Below are 17080 nucleotides of genomic sequence, written 5' to 3'. Positions count from 1 at the left end.
CAGCAGCTCTGCAAAAAAGGACCTGGGGGTAACGGTGGATAAAAAGCTGGATATGAGTCAGCAGTGTGCCCTGGTTGTCAAGAAGGCTAATAGCATTTTGGGCTGCATTAGGAGGGGCATTGCCAGCAGGACGCGGGAAGTGATTATTCCCCTCTATTCGGCATTGGTGAGGCTGCATTTAGAATATTGTGTCCAGTTTTGGGCCCCCCACTACAAAAAGGATGTGGACAAGTTGGAGAGAGTCCAGCGGAGGGCAACAAAAATGATTAGGGGGCTGGAGCACAGGACTTATGAGGAGAGGCTGAGGGAACTGGGCTTGTTTAGTCTGCAAAAGAGAAGAATGAGGGGGGATTTGATAGCGGCCTTTAACTACCTGAAAGGGGGTTCCAGGGAGGATGGGGCTAGGCTGTTCTCGGTGATGGCAGAGGACAGAACAAGGAGCAATGGTCTCAAGTTGCAGGGCGGGAGGTCTAGGTTGGACATTAGGAAAAAGTTTTTCACTAGGAGGGTGGTGAAGCACTGGAATGGGTTACCTAGAGAGGTGGTGGAATCTCCATCTTTAGAGGTTTTTAAGCTGAGGTTTGACAAAGCCCTGGCTGGGATGATATAGCTGAAGTTAGTCCTGCTTTGAGCAGGGGGTTGGACTAGATGACCTCCTGAGGTCCCTTCCAACTCTAATATTCTATGATTCTATGATTCTATAAGACCTAGTATTCATGGGGGGACTTTTAACTACCCAGATATCTGTCAGAAAAGTAATATAGCTCAATACAAAACATCCAGGAAGTTGTCTGAATGTACTGGAGACAGATCTTTGTTTCAGAAGATTGAAAAATTAATCAGGGGTGAGGCATTTTACCAGAGGTCCTCAAACTTTGTTTGCTGGGACCCCCTTTGGAACTATTTCAGGCTGTGATGACCCCCCCCCCATGCCATGCCTCCCTTATTTCTGCACTGATGTTGACGGCAGCGCTTCAGAGCAGCCAGCCAGCAGCCACTCCTCTCCGGCCATCCAGCTCTGAAGGATTGTGGCTGTCAGCCATGCCAGATGGGGGCTGACAGTTCACGACCCCCTCCCCACATGATAACCTTGCGACCCCTTGAGGGGTCCCAACCCCCAATTGGAGAGCCCCTATTTTAGACTGTGTTCTGACTAACAGGGAGGAATTAGTTGTGAATCTGAAAGTGAAAGGTAATTTGGGTGAAAGTGATCATTAACTGACAGATTTCATGATTCTAAGGAAAGGTAGAAGAGAGAGAGCAGCAGAATAACAAGAGACTCTGGAAAAGGAGACTTCAACAAACTCAGAAAAATGGTATGTAAGATCCCATGGGAAGAAAATCTAAGGAAAAAAGGCTCTCAGGAGAGCTGGCAGTTTCTCAAAGGGACAACATTAACGGTGCAACCGCAAACTATCCCTATGTGAAGGAAAGATAGGGAGGCTATTAAGAGGCTACGGGATATTTTTAATGTCCTAAAAATAAAATAGAATCCTAGAAAAAGTGGAAACATGGACAAAGTGATCCAGAGGAGTGCAAAAGAACAGTACAAACACGTAGGAACAAAATCAGAAAGGTTACAGCATAAAACCAAGGGACATGGAAGGCAATAAAAAGACATTCTTGTAACAGGTTTGGCAACTTTCTGCCATATCCTGGACAAATCTTAACTGAATTAAATTAAACCTTGCTGAATTAAGTTTAAGTATTGGTAGGAGTTCATTGTGTTAAAGAAGCAAATGTTTATGCAAGTTTGGGGAATTGTACGTAAATGATTTAAGGAGAAGGTGTGGCTAATAGAAACCCTAGAAAATGTTATTGTTAGAAATAAGAAACAGGGGGTCCCAGGAGCGGATTGAGTCGATGGCTACCCTTTATTGCCTGTTCGTTCCACCTCGACGCCGCGAGTGAGCGACGGGGGGGTTACTTTACAATCCTCTTCTCCATAACTGTATGTAACTATCCATTTCCAGCAACTCCCCATAGACCCTTATTTGGTTATATTAATAACTATAACGTGAATATTAACAACTGTATGATGAATACAATGATACCTGCTCCTGTTTGTTGTTTACAGAGTTACTTTACAGAGCGCAGGAGCATTACCTTCAAAGCTATTATCTGTACATTAACATTCTTTAAAATAACCAGTATGCAAGGGAAGGAAAGGAGATAATGCCCTCTTTCCACCAAGGCCTTGCGCAGGAGGGGAGATAGTTACTTGGTTAGCCTCATTCCCTGCTCAGATGGCCAGGAAGGAAGGAAAAGAAGAGAAATAAACAAGATTTGCCCATGCCAGGACCCCGTTCCCTGTAGCTTATGCCTGACCATTTGTCGAGCTTTAACTCTTTACTCTCCAACAGTTATGACTTTCAGAGGACTTTCTGAAAACCTGCGCTAGCCAAAGAAGTGGGATTTGTAGGAAATATTTGGGAGGAGGGGAAAGAAAATGATCCACCTCTGGTTGCATCCTTTTGAAGCTGCACCTTCGAGCAAAAACCCACTATCGGGCTGATTGCCCATGCACCAACTCTTCAAAGGCTGGGTAAAGGAATGACTCTCAGATTCCCGCATGTGCCTTTTTCTGAGCCAAAGTGGTTATGACTTTGTAACCATAGAAAAAAATCTGGGTGGGGTTTGAAGGATTGTTCTCCGGCCAGAGCCCTTATTGGAATTCATGTGATCTCTGGTCAGCTCATTAGCATGTGTGTAGTTCTTTTATTGTTTTAATTTGCATTCTCTGCAAGTCTCTTGCTTTAAGAATCAATGTGCTTCACAGAATCTTAGCAGATGCAGGCTGGAAGGGACCTCAGGAGGTATCTAGTCCAACCCCCTGCTCAAAGCAGGACCAACCCCTGGTGTTTACTTAAAAAGAGCTTCATGTTAACTCAACAGTGATGATTATGCTGTTTAATTGCTCTGAAGAGCAAAGGAAAGCAGGCCTGGTTAGGCAGCCTTATTTTGCTGGGGAAATCGTAGTGTAGGTGGGGGAGTTATGCAACCTGGAAATAGCCTAGTCAGGATTGAGAGACATGCATCTCCGTGTAAGAGAGGTGGTGGGTGGGGAGCCAGAAACATGAGAGTGGGTGCCCTTGCTGGACCGTGGACAGGGAATATAGGTGGCATCACCCTGAACTGTGACAATTCCATTCAGACATTAGGAACAGGAGAAAGGTGAAAGAAAGTGTAGTTCCTCTACTTAGCTGGGAGGATGAGTTTATAACCAGTGACATCAAGAAAACTGAGGTGTTTAAAGCCTATCTTACTTCAGTCGTCATTAGTTTTCATTTAGTTTTCATTAGTTTTGACCAGGAACTTAATATAATTAGTATTAACAACCAGGGGGAAGGAACACAAGCCACAACAGGGAAATAAAAGGCTAAAGAATATATAGATAAGTGAGATGTATTCAAGTCAGCAGGATCTGATGAAATTCAGCCTATGGTATTTCAGAAACTAGCTTGGGTGAGAGCCCAGAGGATTGGAGAAGGTCAAACATGGCACCTGTCTTTAAAAATGGAAATAAAGAGCACTTGGCAACTCAGGGCAAGTCTACACTACAGAATGACTTTGGTGTAACTACATCACTCAGAGGTGTGAAAAATCCACACCCTCTGAGCAACGTGGTTATATCGACCTAAGCACTGGGAGAGCTTCTCCCACTGACACAGCTACCGCCTCTCACGGAGATGGATTAACTACGCCAATGGGACAGCTCTCTCCCATCAGCATAGGGCATCTTAATTAAAGCGCTACCCTGGGGCAGCTGTGCCGATGCAGTGTCTTCAGTTTAGACCTGCCCTTATTGACCACTAAGCCTAACTTCAATACCTGGAAAGACAGTGGAACCAATTATTAAATAATCCGTTTGTAAGCACCTAAAGGATAATAGGGTTTAAGCGATAGCCAGCATGGATTTGTTATGAACAAATCATTGGCAAACTAATCTAATTTCATTCTTTGATACTGTTACTGGCCTCATGGAAAGGGGGGAAGCAGTAGATGTGATATAGCTTGATTTTAGTAAGGCTTTTGACACTGTACCACATGACATTCTCATAAGCGAAGTAGGGAAATGTGGTCTAGATGAAATTACTGTAAAGTGGGTGTATAATTTATAAAAAACACCATACTCAAAGAGTAATTACCCATGGTTCACTGTCAAACTGGAGGACATATCAAGCGGGGTCCTGCAGGCATCTGTCCTGGTCTGGCATGATTCAATATTTTCATGAATGTCTTGGATAATGGAGTGGAGAATATACTTATAAAATTTGTGGCTAATATCAAATTTGGGAGGGGTTGCAAGCACTCTGGAAGACAGGATTAGGATTCAAAAGGACCTTGATGAATTAAAGAATTGGTCTGAGGCCAACGAGATGAAACTCAGTAAAGGAAAGTTCAAAGTGCTACACTCCAGCTTGGTCTACACTGCTGGTAAATTTCAGGGGCAGTTGATGGGAGATACGCAAGCTACATCTACTTACCATGGCGTCCCCACTATGCTGCATCGACGGGAAATGCCTTCCGGTCGATGCAGCTGTTGCAGAGTCAGTTGAAGAGAGAGAGATTGAGCCGGGTGGAGTGATAAGGAGCATTTATTCGGTTACAGCTTCTAATCCACTCATTCCCCTTTGTCTCGCGACCAACAGAGTGAGCCCCAAGTTCACTACTTTACAGCTTTTTATCTAAAATAATATGTAAATAAACACACTGCTACAACGCCCCATAAAACCCCGATTTGGTGATATAAATGGTTATAAAATGAATATTAATGGCTAAGGGAGGTGTATAATTATACCCACCCCTGTTTATTGTTTACCACCTAATCTGCGTAGCATGTGCATTTTCACTGTGAATTTGGCTATCTTGACAGCATGAATGACCATAAATCTCCTTAACAAACTAGCAACAAGGAAAGAACTAGGGGGAGAGATCCTGAGTTATCTCTAACAGACATGCTGCCTGAAAAAGCACTTCTTATCACCTTCTTTGTCCAGATGGTGAGGGGAGGAATAGAAGAGGGGGAGACACATTATAACCCCGTTACCATGATACCCCTCCCTAACTCCAAGGTTAGGAATTTTCTGTGATCAGAGCATGATTATTGCTTGTGTAGTACATGGCCTTTTTAGCCCAAGCCAGGGGTCCCGTGGAGAACAATTCATGCCCAAAGCCTGGGTCCAATTCCCAGCCTCCCAGGAATGTGGCCCAGTGCTGACCTCCTTTGTCCCTGCGCCCAGAGCAGCGTTGCTCTTTTTGCAGGGGTGGATTAAGGCCATCAACTTCTGGCTCGATCGAGCAGGTCTCCATTGCCGCTCAGTCGATCCTGCAGAATCGGTATGGCAGCGCCGTCAGTGTAGACAGACCCTTAGGGGGAACAAATCAAATGCATGGCTACAAAAAGTGGAACAGCTGGCAAGGCAGTAACACCGCTGACAAGGATCTGGAATTTATAGTGGATAGTAAAGCCATGGAGCGGGTTACCAAGGGAGGTCGTGGAACCCCCAATGCTCACAACACTCAAGCTGCGGGGCTAACAATTGCAGTGTAGACATCACACTTAGGCTGGATGCCGGGATCCTCCCCCATCTCAGAATCACTGCTCATCCCCAGCACTTTCCATCAGGTCTCTCTCAATTATCTGGAGTCTCCCAGCTCAGGAATTGATGTCAGCAGCACCCTGGGCTGCCCCGTGTTGCTAATTGCAGCTGAAGGAAGTTCTCCTCTTGGCTGCACACAGAGTAATTAAGGCCAATCCCCAGCACAGACCCCACTGGGGGAATAGTAACTGCTCCGTCTGGTTTTCCAGACCACAACAGGGAACCTCAACCCCAACATCTTGAGCAGAGGGTGAGAGACACTGCCCCTCCTTTAGCAACAACCAGACTCTCTGGTGAGAGCAGTTTCAGAAAGCTCAGCTCTCCACTGGGACAGATGCAGATCTCATTTGCCCCCACTTTGACCCAGAGTCACCCCTTGTTCTGCCTTGGAGTGACTCTAGATTAACTCTTGTCCGGAAACATGGCGCAGGAGGAATGGGGCCAGAATGTTTTCAATCAGATCATGGCACGGGGCAAGGGGTTGACTGCCTTCTCACTTCCCTTCCATCCCCCTTTCTAGGAAAAGGACTCAGGACAACCATTTCCCCCCCTCCAGCCTGGAATTCCTGGAGTTCTGAAGGAGGGAGAGATGCAAAATCGGTGGTGATTTTATGTCCGTATTTGATAAATGGCTAAAAAGTTACCATCAACACCAGCTGGTCATCCACACAGGCAGCAGGGAAGATTGGGTGATGCTTCTTTCACAGGAGAATGGAGGGCAGGGAGCAGCTGAAATATTTAAAAATGTCCATGCCTTGTCGTTGGGCAGGAATGGTCACCCCAAAGAGCACTACACCTTACAGCTGGGGGAAGCAACCTCCCAGGGAGATGATTCATCGTGGCTTTTTGATGTTCTTCTGGCAAACATGGTGCTAGGACCCGGCCAAACACAAAGCAGCTTTCTGAGGGGAATGACCCCTTCCTCCAGCACCATCTGGGGAAAAGAAAAAGGTCCGTCCAACTGTCCTGTGAGCAGCTGGGAGACACTAGGGTTGGTCCTGCTTTGAGCAGGGAGTTGGACTAGATACCTCCTGGGGTCCTGTCCAACCCTGATCTTCTATGATTCTATTGCTTGACCAAGTAGCTTTGGCTTTGATGTGTATTAAATATGGGGCAAGTCACTTTCATGAGAAACCATTTTAAGTGAGCTAAAGGTAGAAACCAATGGTTCTCTAATGAGGGGGAAATCATTGCATCATTTATCTCCCTGCAACCTCCAGGATGGAGAATGAATCAGGGCAACAGATTCCCTCCAAAAAAAGAAATTGCTGCTGCAATTAAAACCCACGGGGAACACCTCCACGCCTGAGGGGCTTTTTAATTGATATTTGATAATGACATGGAAAACAGCAGAATCTGAGCGTCAATATCCATGTCCAGTCATCAAAGAGGAAAAAGTTGGAAAGCTGAGGAATCTTGGATCATTTTTTACAAATTAGAAAGGAACAAGACAAAAAATCTTGGGGGTTTTATATTAATACCTGATGGTTGGAAAAAGAGGTACAACTGGAGAGAATTTATCAATATTTGATGAAGATAGAGAAAAGGGGCGACATTTGCAAGGATTTTACAGCCACATTGAAGAAATTAGAAAAAAAGGCAATATCGGAGGAGATGTGTTAGCATTTTAAAATTAGAGAGACAGGAAAAAAATCCCGGCGCCTACTGAATTAGGAATGAATAACTTGGTGAGAAAAATGGGGCATTTCGGTTATTTTCGATCTACCTTTGATAACTGGGGAGAAAATGGGTACAACCACTAAATGTTTGATAACAGGAGAGAAAACCCCCAAGATCCGAGGGGATTTCATATCAATATTACATAACCCCAGGGGGGAAATGGGAAACTTTCAGAGGATTGTTTATGACTGTTCAAAAACAGACAGTAACGGTTCCCCAACACCACCACCTTCCCATGGGCAGCAGGGAGCCCTTTGAAAAACTGCTTTCAAAGGTCCAAGGAAGGAGTAGATGGAGCCAGAAGGTTTCCTGGCAGAGGAAGGGGGTAGCAGCCGGAGATGGGAAGATGACTGGCAGCTCATGGCTAGGGAGAGCTCTGCTGGGCAGAGGGAAGAACCAACTGGGAGGGGGTAACGTGGGACTGGGCAGTCTTAGAATCATAGATTAGGGTGGGAAGGGACCTCAGGAGGTATCTAGTCAAACCCCTGCTCAAACCCGACTAAATCATCCCAGTCTTCATGGGGGATCACTTGCTGCTTTCTTCCCTTCCTGTGCCCCTTCCATGCCCTGTTGCTGGCTAAGAATGGCCGCCCTATCCCCACCTGACAAGGCAGCCATGTCTCAGGTCTCTCCCAAGCTCTGCCACTAACCCCCTTCCCTTTTGGGGAATGACTTCAGGCTACAGTTTCCCAGCTAAACAAGAGCAATTTGCTGCTGATAAAATGGGTGGGAAAACACCATTAATCTGAGGAGATTTTAAATTATAGCTTGTAATGTTGCTGTGATAGTGTTAGTCCCAGGATGTTAGCGAGAAAAGATGGGAGAGGTATTGTCTTTGATTGGGCCAACTTTTGCTGGTGAAAGGGACAGGTTTTTGAGCTGACACAGAGCCCTGTCTCTCTCACCAACAGAAGCTGGGCCAATCAATTATATTACCTCACCTACCTTGTCTCTGAGATTTTAAATTGACATTTAAGAATTGGAGAGAAAATGGGGCAAAAAGGTTGCCAAACATCTGTAAATTTATGGACTGTCAGTAAAAAATGTACAATTTTAACACTGTTGGTAAGCCCATAAATAAATGAAAATATCCATGAAATTGGGTAGAAATTAAATGTATTGTATCTTGACACTGATTGTCATGGTTCAGAAGCACTTCATAAATCTATCATAAATGTATCATAAAACTACACTGACCATGACTTTATCAATTTCCTGTTTTCTATTATTGCACATGCCCAAAGAACCCAATTGATCAATTAACTGCAGCTAAAACAATTGTGTAATTCCAAATTCCTGTGTACTGAATATGGCGAGGGAGTACACACTGGTGTGACACTATTGTCATGTTTATGGTATTTTTCGTGATGTCAGTAAAAAGTTTACTGTGTCAGTAAAAAAACAAAAATCAACTTCAGCTCTTCATGTCAGTAAAAAACTAAAATGCAAGGTTGGCAACCCTGTGAGGAGGAGAATAGATAAAGTATCAATAATTTGAGGGGTGGGGGGATTGCCATAGATTTGTATATCCGTATTTGATAGTTAAAGAACAAAGGGGAAGAACTACAGATAAGTGTGTCAATATTTGAGAGGAAAATTGCAAAATCATTTCCATCTCTGTCACCAGCTCTGGAATTTCCAAGTTCAGTCTTTCACATTTCAGCCTGTCTTTCCCCTTCCTCCAGCTCTGTCTTATTTTTCATCCTTTCCTGACAGCTCCATCCCCAGACACACAAAGGAGGCGGAGGGGGGCGTGTGAAACCTCCCTGGAGCCTGATCTTTTCCCCCAGCTGAATCTGAACCCTCTAGTTTTGCCCCTGGAGCAGATCGTGATCTCAGATGGAGGCAGAGAGAAAAGCAGAGTGCTGTGAACCCAGCTTAAATCCTTCCCACGGGCGCATGAAGCGACAAGCCACCAGATTCCTGGGCTGCCAAAGATTTGAGGCTCCCTAAGCCCCTTGGTCACTTTCCCTCCAAGGGCTGGCTCAGTTACCTGAAGTCCCAGGCTCAGAAGTTGACGTCAGAAGATCGTGGCACTGTCCTAAAGGGAGGGGTGGCTCCATGGAGAAAATCTCTCCCCCGAGGAGATCCCTGCACAGATCCTAGCGGGGCACCCACAGCTGCTCGCTCAGCCCGGGCTCCCCCCGGATCGCAACAGTGGAAGCAGCGTCTTACCCCCAGGACGGAGCCAGCTGGGCAGTGTCTCATCTGGAGTCTCTGGCCTTTGTTCTCCCTGATTCCTGCTTCCTTTCTCCCAGCACACACCGCTCCCAGCCTCCCGCCAGCCCTTTTTTTTCCTGTGTCCTTCAAAAGCAACCCCGGGCTGCAACCTGCGCTGCCGCCCTGCAACCACTCCTGGGCCAGGGGCTTTGCTGTGGCTGCAACTAGCCTCCCCCCAGCCCTGCGCCCCGTGTGTCTGCGCTGCTGCTGCACCGACTGACACACGCAGAGGCTATTGCCCTCCGAGTTTAGCCCTGATGAGACGGAGCATTTCCAAGAGCCGATCCAGTTCCAGGAGAGGGAACGCGCCTTGGCCCAGGAAAGTGATCAATCAAGTCTCCAAGCCAGAGGGGGAGGAAAAAAAGGGGCAGGGGTTAGAAAGGGAAAGAGAGAGAGAAATGGGGAGGAGAAATATTTGGGGAGAGGTTCCCAGCTCCCAAGTCTTTTTATGGCATCTCCCCAGGGGCAGATTCCTCCTGAACTCTGGGGTAAATAGCCCCAGTGGGTCGCAGTTCCCCTGTCTCCCAGTCTTTTCACATAGGTTGAAAAGTTTTTACCCTTAGATGTATATATATACCTCCTATTTGATTTCTATTCCTTACATCTGATGAAGTGGGTTACAGCCCATGAAAGCTTATGCCTACAGAAATTAAATTTGTTAGTCTTTAAAGTGCTACAGGACTCTCCTTGTTTTCACATAGGCTGGTTTCTCCTTCATACCAGCCTCGCTGAATGACTGCATAAACTCATTGCTCAGCAAAAAAAAAAAAAAAAACTTCCACAAGGTTGCCAACTTTGCACTGTGTTTTTACTGACACGTAGATCTGAATTTAATTTTTTTTTTTTTACTGACAGGGTAAACTTTTCCTTGACGTCACTAAAAATACCATAGACAACACAATAATGTCACACAAGTGTGTACTCCCTCGCGTTATTCTGTACACGGGAATTCGGAGTTACGCAATTCTTTTCGCTGCCGTGAATTGATCAGTCGGGTTCTTTGGGTGTGCGCAATAATAGAAAACAGGAAATTGACAAAGTCCTGGGCAGTGTCGTTGTATGATACAAGAAGTGATTCCGAACAGCAACAATCAATGTCAAAATATAACATGTTTTATTTCTACCCAATTTCACGGACATTTTCATTTATTTAAGGGTTTATGGACAATGCTAAAATTGTACATTTTCTTACTGACTGTTTGTAAATTTATGGATGGTTGGAAACCCTGCCCAGTGCTACCCCTCCTTTGTTACCCCCCTCTGATAGGGTCAGAGCTGAAATTATTTTCTCTGCTTTCAGGGACAAGAACTTAACCGTGTGGGGAGGCATCTGGGAAACTCACACCCACACTGTTCACATAATAACCAGAGCCATCCTTAGTATTATTATATGTTATTATTATGGCTGATTATATTACCCTACGGACTGCCAGGATGGTGCCTTTGCCGACCGAGAGATGGTCTGGGCCTCATGGGTTGGCTTCCCAGGGGAGGAGAAATCAGTGAGCAGAGTCTGGGTAAATTGAAAATCTATGTGGGATTTGCTTTATTTACACAAATACACCAGTCTCGGGAGGGAAGCGGTGACAGGGATGCTGAAGTGAATCAGAGAAGGGATTTTTTTCTCACTTTGGGGACCTCGCTTGAAGTAAACTGGCTTCTCTGCAAAGGAACTGGTGGGGGATTAGGGAGGCGAAATCCACCCATCCTGGGGTCAGGACCTAGGGCTGCAGCAGCCTCAACCAGGAGCCCCGCCTTTCCACCTGAGGGAGGGCTGCAGCCCCTCTGCAACATGTGGCGCTGCTGGAGTCCCCTGCCATGCTGCCCTGGGCCAGCTCCCCCTCCCTGAAGCCCCAGTTTTGAGATTAAGTCAGTAGTTATCGGCTACCCAAGGAGTTAAACTCCGTCCAGAAGTTGCCATTTTAGTGAAGTTTTTCGGCTTTTCTCCTAAGCAATAAATTGGCTCATCTGAGCGTTTGGTGTCCATCTGTCCTCAGTGATTTTAACTCCAATGACTTTAACCAGCAGCACGTGAGAAGGAGGGTGAAAGTGAAGGGGGACCGACGAGCTAGGCAGCAGTTCTGCAGAAAAGGACCCGGGGGTTACAGTGGACAAGAAGCTGGATATGAGTCAGCAGTGTGCCCTGGTTGCCAAGAAGGCTAATAGCATATTGGGCTGCATAAGTAGCAGCATTGCCAGCAGATCACGGGAAGTGATTAATCCCCTCTATTCGGCATTGGTGAGGCCACATTTGGAGTATTGTGTCCAGTTTTGGGCCTTCACTACAGGAAGGATGTGGACAAAGTGGAGAGAGTCCAGCGGAGGGCAACAAAAATGATGAGGGGGCTGGAGCACAAGACTTCTGAGGAGAGGCTGAGGGAACTGGGCTTGTTTAGTCTGCAGAAGAGAAGAGTGAGAGCGGATTTGATAGCATCCTTTAACTACCTGAAAGGGGGTTCCAGGGAGGATGGAGCTAGGCTGTTCTCAATGGTAGTAGATGACAGAACAAGGAGCAATGGTCTCAAGTTGCAGTGGGGGAGGTCTAGGTTGGATATTAGGAAAAACTTTTTCACTAGGTGGGTGATGAAGCACTGGAATGGGTTACCTAGGGAAGGGATGGAATCTCCATCCTTAGAGGTTTTGAAGGCCTGGCTTGACAAAGCCCTGGCTTGGATGATTTAGGTGGGGCTGTTCCTGCTTTGAGCTGGGGGTTGGACTAGATACCTCCTGAGGTCCCTTCCAACCTGAATCGTCTATGATTCTATGAAAGAGCAAAGATCCTATTCAGAGTTATCTCATGATGGTACTGGTATGAAGTGGAAATAGCAGCCTTCTTCATAATAGCAAAGCTCTGGTCTAGAGCGACTCAAGGACACAGAAACTTTTAACATGACATATCCCAGGGAACTGTGATAAATATGCAAATCAGGTAAAAAATTAAATTATTTTTCTGGTCAGTGGCAAATCCATAAAACCCACTGGCTAGGCTGGTGAGACACCAGCCAGGGGATAACCCTAATTTTCCTCCTGTCTCAGGGACACAGTCTGAAGCAGGATCGTGTTTCCCACACCCCCAGCCAGGAGCAGATTATCTCCCCAGTGACGGAGGCTGGTGAGAACGTGAAGATCAGGGCCTCATTATCAGCAGAAAAAAATGTCACCTGCCCCCAGTTCACAGCCCAGAGAAACCTGGATTCTGCTGGGGACCGGGTGCCAGGGCAGGCGGGTCACTGGGGAGGTGAGAGCCCGGGACTGACCCCACCACAGCTCCACAGCCTGGATACCCACCCCATGGTTAAACCTGAGCCTGCCCTTCCTCTTCACAGACTCTCTGGCAACTTCCACAGCCGAGTGTCCATCATTCCCCACCTCCACCTCCCAGCCAGGTCTCCCCGCGGCGATGCCCTGGCAGCCCAGCACGCAGGGCTGAGTGTCGAATCTCTCAGGATTGGCGGGCAGGGCCTACCGAGTGGGTCCCTCCCCTAAATGCAGGCTCTACTCCCCGGCTGGGGAACAAAAAGGAACAGTACCGAGGGGGGATCCCAGAGGGGGCCATGCCCCTGGGTGCCAGCCTGGGTGGGGCACCGGCCAGGCCCTACTCCTTGGAGCTGCCCCCTGTTGAAGGCAACCAGGGTGTCCTCCCGGCTCCTCCGCCCCTGCACAAGGGGGGAGCTGTGGCAGGGACCAGAGCCCATCACGCCTCCCCTGCCCCTCCACTGGGCAGTCCCCACTGCCCCCACAGCAGGGTAAGAGCGGGAAACGGGCCCACAGACCCCTCTCCATGGGGTGCTGCACATGCTGCTGCTGCCGCCAACACGGGTGGGGGGTGGGAATGGGGGAGAGCAGAAGATGGGCCCACAGACCCTGCCACCGACAGGGGGGAAGTGTGGGGAGAGCGGGACATGGGCCCGCAGATCCCACCCCCTGTGGGGCCCTGCCACCGACTGGTGGGGCACCAATGTAAGTGTGGCCCCCCGGGTGCTGGAGACCCATGGTATGCCACTGGGTGCAACCTTGGGGAAGGGCCACTTAAGACCAGAGAGTACATGGCAGCGTTGGGCGGGGTAGCCCCAGCCCCAGCCCAGGGAGAAGCCACAGATACTCCCAGCTTTTCCCCTCTGCAGTCACTTTAACTCCCAGGAGCTTTTTTCTGCCTTCCTGCAGACTCTTCAAATGGGCTTGAATTTCTTCCTGGAGAATCAGAAATGATTTGAGAGGTTTCATTTTGCTGGTTGAGAGGTGTGCGTAGGGGGATGGTTTTCCACCCCCAAACCCAAGGTGATTTTTGGTCCTACTCGGTTTCTGACATCGGGGCCACCAAGGAAATGAAACCGAACAATGGAGACTGGGAGTGTGTCATATTCAGACTTGTTTCCAGTTCAGGGTCAGTCTTTTCAGTAATTAGAGGGAGAGAGACATCATTTATCCAAGCTTGATTGGTATTAATTCATAAATTAGTAGTCCAGCACATAACAGGAAACTGGAGTCACTTGGCAGTGAATCAGTACATTTCCTTTTGAGGACACTAAATGAACAAAGTGATACAGATCCCCGAATGCACCCAGGCTAGAATCATGGGCTGCGATTCTCCAGGGAGCCCAGTTCCTCAATGAATTTCAGCCCTGAAGATTGTCCAGCTGGGAGAGAACTGGTGTAAGCAGTAGGGCAAACCCTGTTAGCCAGGCTGATGTGTGTTAAGAGCAGCTGGGATTTGAACACTTGCAAGAGAAATGCTTTCCGAGAAGGTGCCCTACAGTCCCACTACCTAGTAAAGATCCTGGAAGCAGTGGATTCTGGGAGATTTGAAAAGGTTGCACTGGGGGACTGATGAACCACTTTGGCTGGCCCTGGCCCACGCCCACAATAAAACAGTTCAGACTGATCCAGGTCAGTGCCACCCTGAGGTCAGTTTTGCTGCAGTCAAGTCTAATCCCCCTGGTATTTGGGCCTGGTGCCTTTATCAAGGAGTCTTTTCCTCCTAATGGCCACTTTTCATCCCTGCTCAGCCCTGCAGGGCCTAGTGGTTAGTGCTCTGGACTCAGGCTGGGGAGAAGTGGGTTTATTCCCAGCCCTTCCAGGAAAACTCACTACCTCTCTTTTCCCTCCCACCCCGAGTCTGGCTAGTCTAGTTAGACTGTAACCTGCTCTGGGCTGGGATTGTCTCTCACTCTGTTTTGGGCAGGGCCCAGCACAATGGAGGTCAAATCTCACATGGGGGCTGCAGGGATGAAAATAACAACAATAAATACTGTGATCCGAGTCAATGACGACAACAGCAGCTTGGAATTCCCCCTTCTCCATCTCACGTAATCTGTGCATTTAAACCTCACTGAGAATTTCACACCGTCCCATCTGTAAAACGTTCCCTTGTTTCACCAGCGGGAGCTGTGCTTGAAGAGGATTCAGCTCCTCCGATAAAACTTTCCCGCCTCAAGTAGCGTTAAAGATTTCATTTTTTGCCTTGCTTGCCACCCTGCCAGAGGACTTACAGGTAGTCGCATTTCCCGTCCAGTGCAGGCTTCACGGGGCTGAAGGATAGCATTACTCCTGGGATGGGGGTGTGATGCTGCATGATTAAATATGGCCGTGTCTAGCATTGACATTGCCGGTGTTAGACAACCGCAACCAGTCTTGTACGAAGTGCGGCAATGGAAAAGGTAGGATTTGCCAGGTATGATTATCCTGCTAATATCCATGCCTCAGCTTTGTACCCGACGTTACGAATGCTGGCTATGCACTGGTGTTTTTCACATATGTTGTATTCCTGGGTAACACCCGCAGGTAAAGTTTGCATTGAGTCCAGACAGCTATGTCTTGATGGCCCATCACGGACACAGAGATGTCACCTCGAGGAAACTCATTCTGCCCAGATAGCTCTTCCGGCCGACGCCTGAGACTCCAATGGGCCAGTGCCCCCCCACATGAGTCGTCAAAGCATGTGAGGACTCCATCTTGGGACCGTCATTTTCCAAGCAGCTGAGCTGTGGGCTTTGTTTGAGACAGTACATTTCTGGGCACAGGGCAGAGGATAGAAAAGAGCCCTGAGACCTCACTGTGTTGCCTCTTTCCTGCCCTGATTCTCCGGACTGTGGATCTGCAACTCAAAGGAGCATTTTGAATTATGGGCCGAGGACCTGCCCATCTTTTGCAAGTCACCAGAGAGCCTTTACAAGCCAGCAGTCCATCCCATCTCTGCTTCAAACCTGACCTAAGGACTTTATATCACCTGTAGGCACAGGCCCTATTCACATTTGTGACTCTCTTCTCTTCCTGTATTACTGAACCTTTAGTTACTAAAGGAGTGGCATCCGTGTGATGATCAGATCAGAGCCGAGTTATAGATTGAACAGGCTAATAGGCTGATCCCTTGGGATTAGAAGGATCCCACGGGAGCCCTGCCCTGCCTGGGGCAGATGCGCATGATCCGGGCTGTGGCACACAGCCCCCACTTGCCCATCCCCGGAGCTCATGGCCAGAGCAGGAGGCTGCCCTGTAAGGCCTGTCTCTGGAGGGAGAACTGGGGTGGGGTGGACAAGCAGCATCTCCGTGTTATTTCTCTGGTGGCTTCCCATGCCCATGGCTCGGCATGTGGAAGCAGGTGGCGAGGGACATGTGCACAGCCGGGCAGCCACAGCACGAAGGGGGCCTGGGAGCCTCTCCCCCTTCTCTGCAAACTCTGCTCTAGCCCTCTAATGCCTGCAGCAGCAGCGACCCTCTCTGGCCCAGGCAGGCGGGGCTCACTATACACTCCTGGTCCCCCCACTGCACCCAGTATCCCAGCTGCCCCTGATGCATCATCACAACTGCCAGCCAGAGACTAGTGCAAGCTCACCAGGGCAGAGGCCATGCTAGTGGGCAAGGTAGTGAGACCACTTGGGGTCTGATCAGAGCCAGGACTTGATTCCCCAAGTGTGCGCAAAAAACTGTCGGAAAATCCGTCAACTTTAAGAGCAACTTTTGGGGGAGGGGATATATCTTAGCAACTCCCCAGGCAAATGCCCCCTGATTTGGTCACTGACCCTATGCCTTGCTGCCAGCCACACAGCAAATTTCAAGGCCATCCCAGGATCTGCGCAGATGTGATACCACTAAGAAAAGTAATCCTTCAAACAGAAAGGGCTTCTCACTGTTAACTACGGCGGAGCTGGCACGCCCTGAGAATTTGCCAGCTGTGTGCCTGGCCTCAGATGTCTCTGTTGCGCAGCTTTGTCCACACTGAGGGCAGGAGAGGTCTGTGTCAGCTGCATCCCAGCGCTGGGTGACGCAGACAAGACAGAAATTGAGCCCACAGTCTAGAGTGACAGGTTCTCTGAAATGCACCAGACCGATGGCGGAAATAGCTTCCCCCTGGAGACTTTTCTCAGGGTTTCCCAGGGCTCTGGCTCCCTCTGGACAGGGGAACAGGGAAAATCTTGCTTTCCTGAGCTCAGAGAGACAGGCCAATGGCTGCAGCTACCGGGAGTTTCCCTTCTTGAAACTAGCTCTGAAACTGTTGGCAGAGACGCTAGGAGCCAGCTCACGGAGTCACAGTCCTGGAGTCTTTCGTAAAAATCCAGCCTCGCCAACCTCTATGGGCC

At 48.3% G+C, this 17080-nt stretch overlaps 1 protein-coding gene and 1 long non-coding RNA gene across 2 annotated transcripts in view; both read right to left on the bottom strand.

Moving 5' to 3' along the window:
- The window catches only part of LOC137141125 (zinc finger protein 585A-like), a 171400-nt gene that overhangs the window by 34114 nt on the left and 120206 nt on the right, over positions 1-17080 (bottom strand). The gene's annotated exons all lie outside the window — the stretch shown is intronic.
- LOC137141143 (uncharacterized) lies at positions 4583-9523 on the bottom strand. The gene is made up of 2 exons (XR_010916552.1): positions 9277-9523; positions 4583-5370 (listed from the first exon to the last, which is right to left on the bottom strand). It is a non-coding gene; the product is annotated as an uncharacterized lncRNA (long non-coding RNA).

The sequence above is a fragment of the Emydura macquarii genome, unplaced genomic scaffold (genome assembly GCF_026122565.2).
Source record: "Emydura macquarii macquarii isolate MOO-44397 ecotype Brisbane River unplaced genomic scaffold, CSIRO-AGI_Emac_v2 contig_3004, whole genome shotgun sequence".
NCBI lineage: Eukaryota > Metazoa > Chordata > Testudines > Chelidae > Emydura > Emydura macquarii.
The sequence above is the reverse complement of the archived record's forward strand: the minus strand, read 5'-3'. Positions and strand labels throughout refer to the sequence as shown.